This window comes from Pinus tabuliformis, chromosome 1_2 (genome assembly GCF_031772625.1).
Source record: "Pinus tabuliformis cultivar Carrire ecotype Pingquan chromosome 1_2, CPIR1, whole genome shotgun sequence".
NCBI classification, from domain to species: Eukaryota; Viridiplantae; Streptophyta; class Pinopsida; order Pinales; family Pinaceae; genus Pinus; species Pinus tabuliformis.
This window is the reverse complement of record NC_142298.1, coordinates 699053022-699069964: the sequence shown is the minus strand read 5'-3', so window position 1 is coordinate 699069964 and position 16943 is coordinate 699053022.

The window sequence follows — 16943 nt, the reverse complement described above, 5'->3', positions numbered from 1 at the left end:
TGATCAACTCAAAATAAAGGGGAAAATGTGATTCCAAATTAAATGAATTTTAGATGCTTTGACACAACTTGCTTTTTCAATTTTTAAGAGTCGAGAAAAAGCTAAAGATGATTTTAGTCGCCTTCAATTTTTAATGAGCCTGAAGTGACAAGTGCTCAGATGGACCTTTTCTTTTAAGGAGTCTGAAAAGGAATGAAAGAGACTACTCTGGAAATCTAGATAGAGGGATTACCAAACCAATTGCAAAACTGTAGAATACTTTTTACGGTATGACAGTCAATCTTCCCGAATGCTGTGTTCAGTGCATTGCGATCGATAGGGTGGCAGACACAACTTCCTAAGGATAAAGGATATAGCCTATTTTGGTCTCCCAATATATACTCGATGGTACGTGGGAGCACAAGTCCGTACTGGCACTTGTCGTCTCAAAGAGGAGGAATCACCCAACCTACGATGAAAGCGATAGTTACCAGGCTTTACGATGCCAAAATACATCTCTAGCCTAGACTTCTAAATGTTGTGCATTAGATTCCAAAGCATTTTTATGTTCATTGAATTTATTTTATAGTTGATCTTTCTTAAGAAGTTTGCCTTTAAGGTTCACCGCGTGATGTAGATATACAATTCCTAAAATGCAATCTAAGATGATAAACAGTCGTTTATTCTTCTTTTTGCAATGAAAATCCTAGCTACTAAGGAAAGAAAAGCGAGATTCTTTCAACATAGAGCAGAGAGAACCCACTAAATACACTGTCCTAAATCAAAATCAACAAGCAGTCTAAATGCAAATGCACATGCATGTATTTGTTTTCCACTTTCTTAATGTGTGAATGACAAAACGAATGCTAAGTACAAATTTGAATTATCTTTTCAAAGTGAAAGTATTAACAATTTTCTCTTCAAAAGACGAAAGGAAGACAATGACGACACTTTGCGATTTTGAATTGAAAACTGCTTTAGACACTTGAAATACTATTAATTCAAATCAAATACAAGAGTAACAGTGTAATCGACCATCAAGAAGAGTAGGATTATTTTCTTTGACTGGAAACGACATTTGCAACACTTCAAAATCAAAAGATGACAGTTCGATTAAGCTACTTCTTTGCAAAGGAGAACTGTAAATGGTGAACAATACATAAAAACATTCACAATTCTTTGTACAATGGAGGCTGAATAATGCAAAGGAAGGGAGTTTCCACAGTGGTATACTGATCATAGACAACAAAACTCTTGAATAAAGCTGAAGAGAGTGAAGAAAAAACCAAAATCTGGAGGCAAAAACAGTCTTATCTGATCATCGCACCTGTAACACAAGGAAAAAGGGATGCATCTCACCTACTGCACATGGGAGGTGTGATGCATCCAGATTTCCAAGAGGAGAAGGTGCGATGGTTTAGGGACGAGACTTTAACTTGGTTTTTGGTCACAATTTGTAGCTCAGTTCAGGGATTTAGGCCGAGCTAATGATAGTCAGTAAATACAAAGTGTAGGGGCTGATCTAATGAGGTTACTTGAGCCAGCACCAGGGCAATTAGGATGTTTGCAAGTTAGATGTTTAATTCACAAACTAACCCGGAAATTGACTGAAGTAGCATTTATCTACTTTTCAGTTGCATAGCAAAAGCAGTTCGAAGGCTAGCTAGCATAACTTCAGGCTCCATCTGTAGTTTATAAAGTAAACAAACTAGAAACAAGCAATCAAGGTATTCGATCCCTAGCGGAGTCGCCATTTTGTTATCAGGAAATATAGTGTCCATTCAGAGCTGCTAGTCCCACTAAGACGGGTAGCTATCTTAGAAACAAACAAACTAAAGTTACTTGCGTTTTCCTTTATGAGAAGTAGATGAGAGAGAAGTAGAGAGTACCAACCTTAGTCTTTCCTCTCCCCTCTAACAGATCTTTGCCACTCCTCCCTTGCTTGTCCCGCTTCAAAGAGCACCTGTAAAGTCAAAGCAGCATGATACCATCAAAGCAGAGAGATCTACAATCATAAACAATATAGGACCAGATATATATTGACCACACAAATTCATATATCAACTCAAACATACAAGAATGTGGAGGAAAACTCAAATAGATTTATTGATAGAAAGAGTAGAAGAGAGGATTACAACCCATTGATCTGACCTAGTGCCATCCCCCCAGCATGAAAGCCCTTCTTCACCTCATGAAAAGCTTAGATCACCCAACACTATGATGTTCCACAAAGAAACTAACAACACTTCCTTACAAAATACAAGATTTAGGCCTTTGGATCTCTGGGATGAGGGATCCATATATAGATGTTTGCAGGGGGGTGAGTCAGCTTCTGGGATTTTGATTAGTGTCCTCTCTCTGATAGTTCTTGGTTCCACTTGGAGATTCATGATCTCTTACTCATCCCTGGGCGAATTTAGAGAGGCAAGTGTCACAAGAGAAGTTTCTGGAAGATTCCATGATCATCCACCTTGCAAAATATCTTTGCCATTTGTCTACTCTCACCCATCGCACCCTACAGAAGGGATTTTTAGTATGCATCACACTTTTTGCATGTGGCAGGTGAGATGCATCGCACCCTTAGCACTGAGCAGTCTGTATGGTCCAGTTTTGACCAGTTTTGAGTAGTTTTCCATGGAGAACTTCTGGGAGATGATGTAATCAGCTGACCTTGTTCCTTTAGGGTGTGAAACAACACTTTTAGGGACTCAGAAGCCCTTGGTTTATGGACATATATGATTGGGGTTGCAGTGCCCAAATATGTCTATAACAATAGGATCGTGTAGTTCGAGTGGAGGAAGCATGATTTGTGTGTGAGATTGACCTTCAACGCATACATATGAATGATGAGGAGCCTTAGGTGATTGAATAGTTTCCTGATCAAAAGTGAGACTAACTCCAAGAGAGCGAGGGCCTAACATAACCATCAGCTCGGGCTGAAGTGCCTCGACAGTCTTGGGTGTTTCAACTTCATCGTTAGATAGATCATCATATACCGGTGGCTTCAAAAAATCAACTGCAATAGAAACATGATTGTGATCGAATATGGGAGTAAATGGGTCATAACAACCACGATCAGAAAAATCAATGATTTCATCGGCATCCTCATGATCTAATGAATCAAACAAAGGGGTAGATTAGAAGTGAACAAATTCATCCTCTGTGTTTTCGAAAAAGGCAAATGAAAATTAAGTGGATTTTCAATGAAATACTTATCCTCTTCATTGTTGGATGATGGACCAACATCCGGTGTGTCTTGTGAGTTATCAATAATGGGTGCATCCATGGATGAAGATAAACATGAGAAATATTGGATGTTAGGGTCACCAAAGATGTCAGAAAAGAAAGGAGGAGGCTCGAACGGAAGGGAGTCATCCTTCACTAAGTGTTGATGTTCAAGCTCCCACTCATATTCTTCATGAATGCTAGTGCATGTTGGTTGTGTAGCACCAACTCCGTCAATGAATGGATCCTTGTTCACAACAAGTGTAGAGTCCAGAATGGAATAACACAAGACAATATCATCTGGAGGAACAACCAAGTGCGAAGATGGAGGTTGTGGAATAAAATGCATATGAAAACTCGACGGACTCACAACCAAATTTGCAAGAAAATTAAGCGAAGTGATGTTGGGAGGACGTGACAGCTAAACGGGTGTGTGAGCATGATCCTTAACATCGCTCTGGGGTGGTGGAGATGTTTGATGAGGGGATGACAGAAAGCCACTTGTGATAGTGACCATCTCCTTCTGATATTGCACAGCTCCACCACTAAAGAATGTTGAATGAATATTGATTTCAAACTTCTTCTTGGTAACAAAATACTTGAACCAGTCCCAAAGATAGACTCTTCAGAGCTTGAAACTGCAAGTCACAGAAGCGGTGCAAAAAATCCATAGTCGATTCACACGGAGCCTTCCGTTGTTGTAATAGTTGTTGGTCAATATGGTCTCAATCAAATGATAGAAAGTGTCTTCAATATGATCACAGAAGTGCTCAAGTGAGTGCATGTTTTCATCCAATAGGTCACAAAGTCATCAAAGTGGAGATTCGCAAAGTGTGTATGCAAGCAACAAGCTGGCATGTTCGTCAGAACACCCATCTTCCTCATGAAGCATGGAAAGAAAGTCATGTAAGAACTGAGGCCATGTCATTTCAACTTCACCATCATACATGTAAGTGGACAATAGATCAAAGAACTCCCTCGTGATGATGACATCTTCATGATTCGAAAAACTACGTGGAGGGTGTTGGCTTGTATGGGCCTAACCTAGATTTAGAGGTGATTTAGCCAAGCAAATCCCAGTACTACCGGCCCTTTCGGCAACAGTCCATGGAGCGCGGACTGAGGTCTCACCCGAAGTAGTATGGGAGGGTGCTAGAATGATCCGAATTTAAACAGGAACGCAATAGATTACAGAGATAACCATAAATACAGAGATGCAATAACCATAAACACATAGATGCAGCGGAAATAATGATTCATTTCATTAATGGAAAATACTGAATACAACCAGAAATGGAAATAAACCAGCTAGGGCGATGATGGTAGCTATCTCTGAGAAGAGATGTGCGGCTACATGCCTCTGAACTGTTCCGAACTGTGTTACAATGAGGCTCGAAGGCCTATTTATTGTTGAGAAACAATGGAAAACCCTTCACATCCCGAAACCTAACCCTAGAAGATGAAACGCCAAATTGTGGGCCCGTTTGGGTAAATTGGTACATCAATTTCCCGGGGTCGTAACTTTGGCATACGATCTCCGTTTGACGCGTACAATAGCTCGTTAGAAAGATCTATCCGAGCACTACCACTTTGGGAAGGGCAACATTGGTCTATAGACCCATGTTGCCCCCAGATTCCCAAAAAAACGTCGTTTAGGGCCTCAAAACGGCTCCGGAAGTTTAGGACCCGAAAAACTGCTAAAAATAGTAAGTTGTGCTACAATTAAGGAAACTGAAAAGACTGAAAGAGACAGTTGTGGGGGTCCAAATGGGTTGGTGGGTGGCCACCAACATCCACCTGGATCATTCCTCCCCGCTTAGGAAGCAATGGTCCCCATTGCGTTGAGTTCCTCCATCTGCTGAACTTGTCCTGCAATCTCTGATGTGCAGTGATGGTGGGAAGCATGGTTGACGATGGTCCACATTGAACATTTGGTGCCAGTGAAGGAATGGAGGAATGATGTGCTCCAAAGCATTGTTCCCCATAGCCTTGGTACTGCTGTAAAGACCATGTCCGAGTGATCTGAGCTTCTGATGGGTTCTGGTAAGGTGTTCTTTCTGTCGATGCAACCAGACTTTGTTGCCCACCTGAAACTTGTGTGGTACCCATGTGGGTGAGGAGAAGTTGTTCCTGTGTTCTGTCATGACCGTATCCCTTTGTTGCTGCTGCTGCGTGGAGGAACCCTTTGCAGGGGTCATGGATGTAGCAACGATCTTCCCCTTACTTTGGGAGTGAACCAGACAAATGAATTTCCTGGTCTGTGATATGAGCTTGCTGCCTTTCTTGGTAGTGATCAAGGATGTGGCAGTAGGTGGGGCTACCTCCGGTATCCTGTATAATGAATTATTTAAAGAAATAATGACAGCACGAGGCCTTGACTCATACACAGCATGTCGCCTCCATAAGTATGGTTGGCCTAATAATACATCGCAAACATCCAGAGGTGTAACATCACACAATACCTCGTCTGTGAATGGTTTGATACTGTAGGGAAGGCGGCACTGCTGGCGAACTTTGAGATCTCGTCCTTCATGAAGCCACCCAATACTGTACGGCTGTGGGTGTGGTGTAGTCGGTAGGCCCAACCGCTTCACGACCTCTGCTGAAATGAGGTTCTTTTGGCTGCCACTGTCGACAATGAATTGTAGCGGCGAACCCTTCACCCACATCTGTGAGTGGAAAAGACGCTCCCCTTCCTCTGGATTTTCGGGCTCATCTTTCTGGATCTTGGCGGTGGCAACAGTGGCGCTGGGGTCCGCATCAATGATCTGCTTCCCTTTACCATTCCCCTTGTCGGGTTCTGGCTCAGGGTCGGAACATGCATCTGATTCGGAAGCCTTCAACTCGGCCACCAGCGACTGCTTGGTCCGACACTCACTTGTGTTATGAGTGGGACTCTTGTGGAACTCACACCACTTCCCTGTGTCTTTCTTCGGCTTCATGGTGTTGTTCTTTTCTTGCGGCTTCGACGGGTTGTCTTGGGTCACCCCGCCTTGGCTTTGTCCTTTGGGCTTCGGATTTGCAGATCCAAAGTCTCGCTTCTTCTGTTTGAACTTTTGCTCGATTTTGACAGCATATCGGTACGCCGTGCCGAGCGAGGAGATGTTCAAGAACACCATCTCTTCCTGGATGTATCTGTGTAGGCAGCCGCGGTATTTGAGTACCAGATGCAGCTCAGAATCTTTGATACCCAACTGTGTGCGAAGGGTATGAAAAATGTTTGTGAACTCCGGCACATCTTGGTCTCGTCCCTGCCGCAGTGTGGTCCATTTGATGTATTTGTCCTCATAGCTTCCGACAGGGTAATACTGCTCCTTGATGGCATCTCGGAAGTCATTCCAAGTGGGTGCGGCTGAAAATAGTGAGCCTGTACTTTCATCCTTCTGCTCGCAGTAGGTTTCCCACCAGTCCTTGACGTGGGGGGCTGCTTTGAGAAGAGCGAAAACAATCTTTTCCCGACTTGAAAATTCATGAACAGAAAAATACCCATCTAGCAGATTTAACCATTTATCTACGACATCTGCGTCTATTTGACCCTCGAAGATGGGGATTTCAAAATTAACTTGTACCTTGAAGGGTGTGGCGTTTCCAGAGTCGCTTTTGGAAGCCGATGCGTCGCCTCTGGGTAGCCGCTGAAGAATCTGCGCAAAGCTATCCATCATCGCGTTCCTTTGCCGCTCGAGCGCTTCTTCGAGCAAGATTTTGATGGGATCTCCTGCCCCCTCGTCTTTCTTCTCGTCCGCCATGGGAGGCCGTCGGGATTTGCGAGGCTGGTCTTGCAAAGGTTCGACCAGTTCAAGCCCTAACTCCTTATATCCCGACCTCGTTGGGGACATGCAAAGAAAAACAGAGAAAAAGCAGACCGCTCTGATACCACTGATCCGAATTTAAACAGGAACGCAATAGATTACAGAGATAACCATAAATACAGAGATGCAATAACCATAAACACATAGATGCAGCGGAAATAATGATTCATTTCATTAATGGAAAATACTGAATACAACCAGAAATGGAAATAAACCAGCTAGGGCGATGGTAGCTATCTCTGAGAAGAGATGTGCGGCTACATGCCTCTGAACTGTTCCGAACTGTGTTACAATGAGGCTCGAAGGCCTATTTATTGTTGAGAAACAATGGGAAAACCCTTCACATCCCGAAACCTAACCCTAGAAGATGAAACGCCAAATTGTGGGCCCCGTTTGGGTAAATTGGTACATCAATTTCCGGGGTCGTAACTTTGGCATACGATCTCCGTTTGACGCGTACAATAGCTCGTTAGAAAGATCTATCCGAGCACTACCACTTTGGAAGGGCAACATTGGTCTATAGACCCATGTTGCCCCCAGATTCCCAAAAAACGTCGTTTAGGGCCTCAAAACGGCTCCGGAAGTTTAGGACCCGAAAAACTGCTAAAAATAGTAAGTTGTGCTACAATTAAGGAAACTGAAAAGACTGAAAGAGACAGTTGTGGGGGTCCAAATGGGTTGGTGGGTGGCCACCAACATCCACCTGGATCATAGAACTAGGCTTCTGCACCCTGGGGATGTCTGATGGGCTTCTGGAAGTTCATGTTTTGACTCGTCACTACGCACCCTTACTCTTCCTTCGCAACCTATGCTATTGTTTCCACGCAGCCCTAATTAGGATGTGATCCATATAATACCCAAGTTCCTTGCTAATTAACTGATTACTTAACTTGTGCGTGTAAGATTAATGGTTATTACAACATATTCAACAATCATATCAGTGCACGCGATACATAAACTAATATAAACATGAAGAAGATAATGCACAACAAATACACAAAAATAAGAATTAACTTCTCTTTATTAATCTTCAGTCCCAATTACAGACTCGACATCATCCTACGCACTCAGCTACAGGGGTCTGCGCACTTAGTTGTGGACTCTACTAGGCCTCTACGCACTTAGATGCAGAGCCTCTTCCTACTACTACGACCCAATACACTTAGACTCCTACCCTAAGCTCGAACCATTCCTTTGCTCTTCACTCTACTATCCACTTAGAGCTTCACTCTATTTATACAATCCCATGGTCCGCAGACCATGGGTAGGCTAACATAACTTCACATTACATTACAATATTTTAGGGCGGACAACCCTATGACTCATCTATACTTTGCTCTCCACACCGGTAATTGACGAAGTCTTACAACAACCTTTGACGAAAACTTGGGCTTTGAGCCCCAAAACACGCTGTGGGGGGGTATTCCATGCCCAACAGGCCCCCAACACAATCAATGTGACTTGTCTCGAGTCACTCTGCTGGTGCAGTGATCTTGGCACAGAGCCCCTCCAACTGGTCTCATACTACCCGGAGGTCCGCGGCACATTGTTTTGCTGTTTGCTGGAATTGCTGCATGCGCTCTTTCATTGCTTCTCTATGAGGCTCTGCTATATGTCTTAACACATATAATCCCTGCATCTGCATGAGCTTGCCCTCAATCTCGGCTGTAATGGTGAAAGCTTCATCAATCCAAGGCTGGACGTGTGCTTTGAGAAGTTCCTCTTTTTGTTTTGCAGCATCCACCTGTTCCTTCAGTGCACTTGCTTGTTGCATCTTTGCCAGTCGTTGGGTGAGGACGACTGTCTGTGCCATTCCCCTGACACTATCATACTGTTGCTGCAATTTCTACGTCTCTGTTTCCAGGCACTCTATGTTGGGGTCCTCCTGCAAGGATGTGAGGACATCGAATGCTTGGTCCAACATATGGTGCAGTCCTGCATCACCCTTCCAATTTCATCCAATCTTGTCTGAATCGCGCTAACATGCTATTCTTTAATTTCCAGAGGAGTGGAAGGCTATGCCTTTAGCTGCAACTCAAAAATCTAGAGGTTTAGCTCCAGTTGTACGCATGTCGCTTCCTCACGCGCACTTTGGACTCCACTTGCCAGGCAGTGGATCCGCATCTCTGTGGGTAGGTCTGCGGCGAAGGACAATTCTGGAATGTGCTGGCATGCTTCATCAACCATTTGTGTGATCTGCTGATTCTATGCCATTAGCTCATCATGCTTCAGGTTGAGTTGTTCAATGTTGATCTTCTACTCACTTAATACCTGGATCGTGTGGCCCTCCCTGACGCAGAGTTCTATTGTGATGCCATCCTATAGTGAATACAATGTGTCCCATGGAAAGGCAGCCAAGTTAAGGCCCATTCCCTTGATCCTACTTACTGTGGCTTTGTCATCCTCGTTCTCTACTATTAACGCTCCTTTTGGCAGCACTATGGTGTTAGCCATTTTTGCGTGTAGTAATTGCTCCACTACAGGTGTACCTACGACACTGTAAGCAACTACTGCTCCTTCCTGTGGGGGCCACACCTGACGTTCCTGTAGCTGCACACTTAGGGTCGCCCACACAATCTGTTGCTCCGTCATGGCTTCTTGGGGTGCTTCCCTAGTGACCTCGCGAATTGTGTCGCCGATGTCATAGAGGTCACCCTCTATTAATGTAATTGGTTCGATGTCTAGTTTGGATGCCTGGACTTCTTTCATGGACCTAATCGCTCCGTGACGCGCAACCGTTTCACTTGGGTGGATGTTGTGCTCGGGTCCGCACCTTCTGCTGTATCTAGTCCCTGTCTTGTAGACACATTCTAGCCTCCTTCCTCTTGCATCGCGGTGGCCCTTTTTGCCTATGCTGCTACTGCTTTTTCGGTGGCCTTCACCTATTTTGCGGTTGCCTTCACTGCTTCCCAGGCAGCCCTTACCTCTGCGACCGCTTGTTCGTTGCACCTCTGTTGGTCTAACTTCGTGACACACAACTTGGTCGCATCCTTTTGCTTTTGTGCTACTATTCTATCCTTCTCCGCGAGGTCCGGGGCACGCCACTCGGGAGGCCATAATTCCAGCATGGAGAAGATCACATCATCAATAGCGATGAACGGGAGCTTGGTCTAGTTCTGCGCCAAATCTTTACGCGCCTTGATATACACATTATGCATATCCGCCTTGAAGTATGCAAAGCTCCGCAAACTATTGTACATGGTGGGGGACAGGCGCAGCCTCCTGTTGATCCACATCTAGACGCTCACCTCCATGAGCACCTAGAAGATCTTTGTTTTGTGGATCCACGTGGCGTCCTTAGTAGCCTAGAGCGACGCGTACTTGGCGGCCTCTGGTAAGTCCTGTTCAATATTAGGCAACTGACTGTCCTCAGGTAGTTCCCCTATTACCAAAAAAATTGACAAGAGCAACCACGCGTAGTGGAATGTCTTGCCCTGCTCTTGAGCTTCCTTACAATTAGTGAGGAACTCTTCGCAGAGGAACTCAGCCCAGTTGAATTGGACCCCCTCCATACATTGTTCTACCAGCGTAACTACCGGCATTGGTAACTCGTCTTCGTGGAATTTTCTCATCACCTTCCTGACTAGGAATTGGGTGGCTACGCACACCCCTTTAACTTTAAGGCTACTGATTTCGTAACCCCTCTTCTTCTTTTCTAGTTTGTACTTCTTCTTCATGGCCTCTGCAAGCGCCAAATGTCCGCATTTTCTGGCTATCTCTGCGGGGTCCTTCCCTTACAGGGGAGTCGGGAAATCCTATGGATAAGATCCGTCGTGATGGGAATAGGATCCTCCAGCCATAAGTACCCATCGTGCACCAGGCAAGGCAGCTGCCTGATGACGAAAATTGTGATAGGTGCACAGTGAAAGTGTGGAATCCATAGTAGATGAAGTAGTCAGGCCTTCTCTACTCCCTGCAGCCATTTCGACGGCTCTAGTGTTGTAACTGACCCCTCTGTCCTTTGCTTCATGAGGTTGTCAGTTTCTAAATGTGGGAACTTCTCACTGTCCGTGAGGTCCCAATATTCAAACTTCATTGTGGGCACACGATCTAGGGGCGAGCCCTCAAACACTATTCCATCGGGGAGGAGCAGGGTTTGGAGTGAACTTTTAGTGGCATCCAAATACTTGGGTACCTTAGCTTTCCCTTTCCACAGAGGGACGTACTTGGGAAATTTTGCTACACTGCGCAACAGCTTGATGTCTTCTTCCATTTCTTCATCTACCTCTATCTCATCTACAAGAGCCTGTAGGTACTCCTCCTCATCATCTATCTCGATGGTAACAGCCTTGCCCTTTTCTTCCATGGAAAGTCTACCAAACCGTGGATTTGGGGACATGCGGATTGGTCCCGCTGCCTATTTATCCTTCTTGGTTCTTGGCGTCTGAGGTGAATTTGGAATTTTAGGTGCATCCCCAGCATCTCTGGGGACATCTTGCACTGTAGGATTTTGTGTGGCTTCTTCGGCTGTACTCTCTACAAAACCCACACCTCTCCTAGTAGCTGTCATCCTATTCAAACTGTCTGTGGTTGTTCGTGAACTTGGGGGCTCAAATACCACTTGACGCTCAACACTCTATGCTCTATGTAATAGGTCAAATCTCAGATGAACAAGTGTTGTCTCGTGGCTAGCCCTTGGAGTTTTATAGTGCCTTTTGAATTTGAATTTGACCATTACCCCTACTTCTGAGTCATTAATGCTTTCTTGGCAGCAGATCATCCCAATCTTAGCCTTAATTTGTGTCTTAAAAGCCCACCGCTCGCTCCTTTTTGCCTTAAATCGGACATCCTATCATGAACAGTGACACCAAAGATCACTTCCCAGTCTACCTGCATGGCAATGCAGCCCCCCATGCGCGGTCGTGATCCTTGTGACATGTTGATTCTGTGCACATCTCCCTTATCGTGCAGCTCTCCCATAGACTCTTTTACAGTCCCGTGCTCTCTTTCAACTGCTTGGAGCGCTGAGATTGTGCTCCCTATGGCTAGTCGGCTAGTCGCACCATCTGTGCGAGACTTCAATTCACCTTCTAGTATCATCCGTGGACACTCCTCAATTTCCCTTGCGATAGTCGGCACCACGCACTCTACCTTATGTGGTGTGCTCCCCTGGTTATGGCGCTTGGTAAGGTGCGGTCACAGCCATGGTAGCAGAGTCATAAATTCTCGGTGACAATCTTCGAATGCAGTGGTATGACCATCCATATCTTTCCTTGTCATCCTTGTTTATCAACGAGACATGCTTGCGTGATCTCATTTCCTAGTCTTTTGATCTCAGCGTCCATCAACATGCTTTTCTTCCTTAATTGTACCTGATCTTCTTCGAGTTTGCAAAGTCTAAGGTTCCCTTACCGAATGGCTTCCTGAATCCTTATATGTTCGTGCTCGCATAGCTGTGTGATTCCTTCGTCCTAAGCTTTGCGCAATATCACAATTGAGGGAGCTATTATGCGTGGATTCCTTTTTGTATTCTCTTCAGAAATTATGGTTTCTACTATGTTCTGCACCTTTGGAATCATCTTTGTGCTCAGAATTTTGCACATGGTACTATAGGCCCATCGAAGCGCTAGCATGCGTAGGTCCCAATTAGTTCATCTTGCCTGGTGGATCTTGTTCAGTACTTCGCACACCCTATCGAATGCTTCCCCGTGGATAATTGGTAGTGCGCGTCGCCTTTCCTGCTTCTGTGATTTGTTTCGATTCTCTATTCTAGGGCTAGTGTGTGCTTGTGCAGGCTGTACAACATATGTTTCTACCCATCGAGAAAGGTGGGCATGCAAGTTGTTCCACCCCTGTTGACTGACTTTTATTCGAAGCTGGGGTTTTCCAAAACATAGGTGCATCATCCTTCTGCATCCGTGCCAGTCCTCAAAACTTCCTTGATGCATACCCCACCATCGTGTGGGGGTTGCACGCAATGCCCACTTCAGTGCATCAAATCGCTACTGTTGTCATGCAATGCAGTGATCTAACCATCATATTACAATTAAGTGTCGTTACCTCATGCAGTCAATTCTACCATCACTCTACTTCTTCGTTTGAGTCTGAAGTGCAGGAGCTTTCGCACTCCCACGAGATTCTCCCATCTATAGTTGGGTTCACCCAATCCTCTCCTTGCGTAGTTATCTTGTAAATATAGTCGAGACTGTCATCACTATCGTCATCGCGCATTGGTTCCGTGTATCGCACTCCTTCAGCTAGATCTAGTGGTACTACCACGCGTACTGACTTTTTCTCAAAGATCATTTTGCACTTTTTCATATTTATGACTCCATTCATATCGGTGGCCTAGTCTATTCCTAGTTGTGCAGGATAGGGGCTACTATCATCGAAAATATCTATCACTTCAAAATCTGCCTGCGCGCTAGCACCTTCAATATCTACTGTTACCCCTTGCAATCTTCCCATGGGAAAAATCTTCTGTTGGTTCGCCATTCATAACTGAATAGGAGACCATTGTAACATGGGTATGCCCATGCGCTCCCATTTTTTCTTTGGTAGTACATTCGCATCCGAACCCAGATCTAGGACTACCTGATCCATTTCATATTTGCCGATTTGCGCAGTCAACCTCATTTCCCTTCCAGTGTGCAATGCATGCTTTCCCAATTTCTGGACCACGCGCGGTTCTCCTGACCCCGCACACCTAGTGATAAGTTCTTGTAGTCCTTTAACTGCCTTGATGTTGTGTAGTAGTTTCATGCATGTCTCTAGAAAGGTAGTGAGCATTGAAGGATCCATTCCTGGTTCTAGTTGATCCTTACTACCTAAAGTGGAGGCCTCTGTGAAGCTCTTCTTAGCTTCCATGAATGTCTCCTTCGCGTGTTCCAAATCAAACTCGGGTTCCTTTATAGGAGCCTTGTGAACCCACACACTTTCTTTTGGCTACTTCCCCTTATCACCTTCCATGGTCATACCACTTTTGAGCATCATGTTTACATTCGGGTCCTCTTCGTGCGGCTCAGACCTAATCATATGTACATTCTAGGTCGGAGGGGGCTAGAGTACCCCCTTTCACGCATCCTCACTATTAGCGAAGGGAAATCTTCTACCTCATGATCAAACTGATTATAGTACCAACATGATATCCTAGTCAGGTTTGTACAATCGCGGGCATAATGCCCTGGCCCTCCGCAATTGTAACGAATTATTTGGCTGTGACCCCTTACTGGTCCCATTCTCCCTTGACCGCGATCGCACCCCTGAAACCCAGCATGTGCCATCCCTACATTTGGGTTGAGGGCTCGCATTTCGGCCTGCACCCTATAGGCTGGAGTCTGATCCATCATTATATCATAGCTTTGGCAGGTGCATTTGTCATGGCCTACCGACCTGCAGAAATTACAAAACAATTGCTAGGACATTTGCGTATACTTCTACAACGGATGACAATTATCCATGGTGTGTTTTCTTCCTATCTGGTAGATCACACACCATAATGTCGACGCCACACTCAGCCCTGCCTGTGCCTCTGGTCTTAATGGCATTGGCCCTCCTCTTGCCAAGTAGTTTGCAAACACTATACAGTGGTCCTTGTCGTGCCCTTGGCCTTTGCATTTTATGCACCATACCTCCTTGCACACCTCCAGCTGAGGTGTCCTATCTTGTTTCAAACTTTGCATTCCAGACACAGATTTTTCAGTTGCACGTGGATTTGTTGGAATCCCAAATCAGGGTCTTGTATAGGGGTCTCATGCAATCTTATTGCCATCTCCAATGCTTCCACCTAGGTGGAAAGTTTTTGCTATGATAGCGTCACCCTTAAGTGTGGCATAAGCGAGGCCACAAACCATGTGCAATGTTGTGCATCTGTTAATGTCATATTGGCTTCACGGATCGTACTCTTCAGCCTTTGGTGCAGATTGCAGGGGGTCTCGCCCGGGAGCATTGTGATCTCCTTAAACCTGATGATTGATTGTGTTTCTGATTTTGGCCTACTAATTTGCCTGTTCAGCGTGGCCTGGATCTCTACAATTCCTGTGTTCGGGTGGTCATTAGAATGCTTGATATACCACGTTAATGCGTGATTCTTCAGCTTGCTCACCAGCGTATCCCTTTTAATATTATAATCCATGATGCCCTATGCTTCTCATGCTACTCTTACCATGGTCCAGAATTGGTCCAGATCTTCATTTCCTACTCCTCTGAACACTGTCAGTTTGATCGCGCTTGCCATACTGAACTGCGATGGTGGCGAAGGTGGAGTGGATGGAGATGGAGATGAGGGGGTGAAATGGGTGGCAGTGTGGGTGGAGGTGGTAAACATGGAATTCGCTGCCTTATCAAACTGATTGTGCTTCTCAGAGAAACCTTCGTGAGCTCTTCCTCGCTCTCTTGTGAGGGTGAAATTAAGGGATTGTTTTCTAATTCTCCACTGCTTCCACTTTTGTATATCTTCCCGCTCCATGTAGTCCCAAACATTAATTTATTCTCATCACTCGCTTTTCACACAATAACAGCTTAATCCAAGTGTTCAAAGATTTAATACACTTACCTCGCAGTCCCTTGAGAAAACATCACTCTGTGTCACTGTAGCTGACGGTTGTGTCTACCGTGAACTCAGTGATAAATCCTCCTATTATCCAGTCGAACCAACGGTCCACAACTCATGCTATCTTATCTTTTGATGCTTCTAGTCTGCGCACTAATTCTGGAGCCCACACTATTGGTTTGTCGAGCCTACACCTTCCATGGCTGTCTGCTAACTTCACGATCCACTCATACAGTTCAGAAGGAAAGGATGCAAAGAAAATTTCATGGATTTCCGTATACGAGTAGCGCTCCAACCACTGCTCCTTAGATACTCACTGAGTTCTATTTTCCTATGTTGCGAACTCGTGAATCTTCTTATCCAACCACTCTTCAATTTCTTTCTTTGTTGGGTTCCAGTGGCACGACATCAGACATCCCTTATGCAGATCCGATCCCGGAAAAAAACCATTTGTTGGCTTGTATGGGCCTGACCTAGGTTCAAAGGTGATTTAGCCGAGTAAATCCTGGTACTACTGGCCCTTTCAGCAACATTCCACAGAGTGCGAACTGAGGTCTCACCCAAAGTAGTATGGGAGGGTGCTAGAACCAGGCTTCCGCACCCTGGGGATGTCTGATGGGCTTCTGGAGATTTTCGTTCTGACCCATCGCTACACACCCTTGCTCTTTCTTTGCAACCCGTGCTACTATTTCCACACAACCCTACTTGGGGCATGATCCATATAATATCCAAGTTCCTTGCTAATTAACCGATTACTTAATTTGTGTGTGTAATATTAATGGTTATTACAGCATATTCAAAATCATATCAGTTCACGCGATACATAAACTAATATAAACATGAAGAAGATAATGCAAAACAAATACACAGAAATAAGAATCAACTTCTGTTTATTAATCTTCAGTCCCGATTACAGACTCGACACTGCCCTGTGCACTTAGCTGCAGGGGTCTGTGCACTCAGCTGCGGACTTTACTAGGCCTCTACGCACTTAACTGTAGAGCCTCTTCCTACTACTATGACCCAATACACTTAGACTTCTACCCTAAGCTTGAACCATTCCTTCGCTCTTCACTCTACTATCCACTTAGAGCTTCGCTCTATTTATACAATCCCATGGTCTGTGGACCATGGGTAGGCTGACATAACTTCACATTACATTACAATATTTTAGGCCAGACAACCCTATGACTCATCTATACTTCGCGCTCCATGCCCATAATTCGCGGAGTCTTACAACAACCTTTGACCAGAACTTGGGCTTTGAGCCCCAAAACATGTTGTGGGGGGTATTCCATGCCCAATAGAGGGAGAAGAGTCCAAAAATCCATGATAGATATGCAAAGGTTCAAAACAAGATGAGAGGACACAACTTGTCATCTGGCCCTCCTTCTAGTGCCAGAAATGTTGACATTGTTGGACCCACCAACATGTTAGGG